Consider the following 2,563-nt stretch of genomic DNA (forward strand, 5'->3'; position numbering starts at 1 on the left):
TTGTTGAACTGCTTCCATTTCCCATTATAACCCTGCAAAAATACTTGAGAGTGTCCTTATTTACTGAGGACTTCAAAGGCCTTCTAAATGACTCAGGGCTCTGTGCCATTACACCAACTTTAGTTTTGCTTGAAGTGATCCTTCTTCCCTTTGAGTCCCTGTTCAGGCACCAGTTGCTGAGACCAGCTCAGCAATAGATTGGCTCAAAGGGAAGATAACACAGAACTTAAGAAATAAAAGAACAGAAAGACACAAGAGAAGAAATAAAGATAGGACCAGGGGACTCACAGCTTCTGGAACTGAGAGCCTTGACCTTACTTTCCACATCATATTTATTAGAAATTACAAAGCAGCAGCTATCTATGTTTACTTTCAAAAGTGTTTGTTTTTAGAACTGCAACATTTAAAGTAATAGGGAACAGGCCATACAAAGTTCAAATGCTTCCTCATGCGAAAAGTTTTCATGCTGACAAGACAGTGTTCTATCTAGTCAAGTCCTGGTCTTCCTAAGCCCACACTTCTTATCTGCATTATGGAAATATTCTAATTTCAAGTCAGGTTCCCAAGCTTAAATTCAAGCCATTTTCTCACAAATCAATTCAGTTTGACTTCTGCAGTAAGGTGCAGTCCTGGACCCAGGAGACAATGAGGCAGGAGTGATAATTAATCTCAGCATTTCTATGTCCATTTCTCTGGCCCACCTTCCCTCCCTCTCTGGATCCCTCTCCCAGATCACATGACAACTGTGGGTCACACATTCTAGGGATCCTAGAAATGGGGGTAGGGAAAGACCATGGGCCTCTCCCTGATTACAGAAGTTCATCAGGCTTTTTTTCTTGTGATAGGTATTTATTTAATTTTATTAAACAACAAACTTTTTCCTGAAGTGGATTAGCATTTTCATTTCCAACCAGCAATGAATTAGAGATCTAGTTCTCCCACAATCTTGACAACATTTGAAATGGACCATCTTTTTAACTGCCCATTCTAATACTTACACTGTTGCACTACATTATACTTTTAATTTGCATTCCATCATTATTAGACATTGAACGTGTTTGTTTTTTACACTTTTTAAATTGAAGTTAATAGATCACAAAGAATATTACATTTAAAAACATTATATAAAATGTAAAAAACATAAGAGGTTCCTATATACTCCATTCCCCAATTCCCCACCTCATCATTTTTGTACATTGTATTTTTTGAAGATATATACATCACCAAAAATGTTACTTTAAAAAAATATAAGAGCTCTTTCTGTGCTTACGACAGCCATGGCTTGTGGTCCCAAGAAGCATTTGAAGCGTGTAGCAGCTGTAAAGCACTGGATGCTGGACAAACTGACTGGTGTGTTTGCTCCTCGTCCATCCACTGGTCTGCACAAGCTGAGAGAATGTCTCCCATTCATCATTTTCTTAAGGAACAGGCTTAAATATGCCCTCACAGGAGATGAAGTAAAGAAGATTTGTATGCAGCAGTTCATAAAGACTGATGGCAAGGTCCGAACTGATATAACTTATCCTGCTGGTTTTATGGATGCCATCAGCATTGCCAAGACCGGAGAGAATTTCCATCTGATCTATGATACCAAGGGTCACTTTGCTGTTCATCGTATTACACCTGAGGAGGCCAAGTACAAGTTGTGCAATTTGAGGAAGATCTTTGTAGGCACAAAAGGAATCCCTCATCTGGTGACCTTTGATGCTTGCACCATCCACTATCCTGATCCTCTCATTAAGGTGAATGACACCATTCAAATTGATTTGGAGACAGTCAAGATTACTGATTTCATAAAGTTTGATATGGGTAACCTGTGTATTGTGACTGGAGGTGCTAACCTTGGAAGAATTGGTGTGATCACCAACAGAGAGAGACATCCTGGCTCTTTGATGTGGTTCATGTGAAAGATGACAATGGCAACAGCTTTGCCACCTGGCTCTCCAACATTTTCATTATTGGCAAAGGCAACAAACCATGGATTTCTCTTCCCTGAGGAAAAGGAATCCACCTCACCATTGCAGAAGAGAGAGACAAGAGACTGGCAGCCAAACAGAGCTGTGGGTGAAATAGTCTTTAGTTAATATGAATGGAGAATGCCATGTGACTAAAAATAAAGCATGATTCATTGCAAAAAAAAAAAATATATATATATATAAGAGCTTCCTGTATTCCCCCACGACACACCCCACTCCTCCCACACCAACAACCTCCTCCATCATTGTGGCACACTCATCACATTTGGTGAACACATTTTGGAGCACTGTGGCACCACACAGATAATAGTTTCTCCCTGTAGTTCACAGTCTCCCCTGGTACATTCAGTGGGTTATGGCAGGACATATAATGTCCAGCATCTGACCCTGAAAGGCTTTTTTTCCTGATGCCAGGTGCTGTCTCCACATCCTACAAAGTGTCCAAATGCACCCAAGCTCAGGAATACCTGGAATACCATGGAACCAAGATAGTGGTTCAGAGCAGTCATGGTCACTTTCCTTGTTGGTGGTGCCCATGGGTATGGGCTTATCCAGTGAAGTAACAGATGCTGCCATGGCCCCACCTG

General features: G+C 40.8%; 1 pseudogene; it reads left to right on the plus strand.

The window, feature by feature from the left end:
• The first annotated feature begins 1,277 nt into the window (after positions 1–1,277).
• On the plus strand, positions 1,278–2,144 carry LOC131276462 (small ribosomal subunit protein eS4, X isoform-like; annotated as a pseudogene).
• The last annotated feature ends 419 nt before the right edge of the window (positions 2,145–2,563 follow it).

The sequence above is a fragment of the Dasypus novemcinctus genome, chromosome 28 (assembly GCF_030445035.2).
Source record: "Dasypus novemcinctus isolate mDasNov1 chromosome 28, mDasNov1.1.hap2, whole genome shotgun sequence".
Lineage (NCBI taxonomy): Eukaryota > Metazoa > Chordata > Mammalia > Cingulata > Dasypodidae > Dasypus > Dasypus novemcinctus.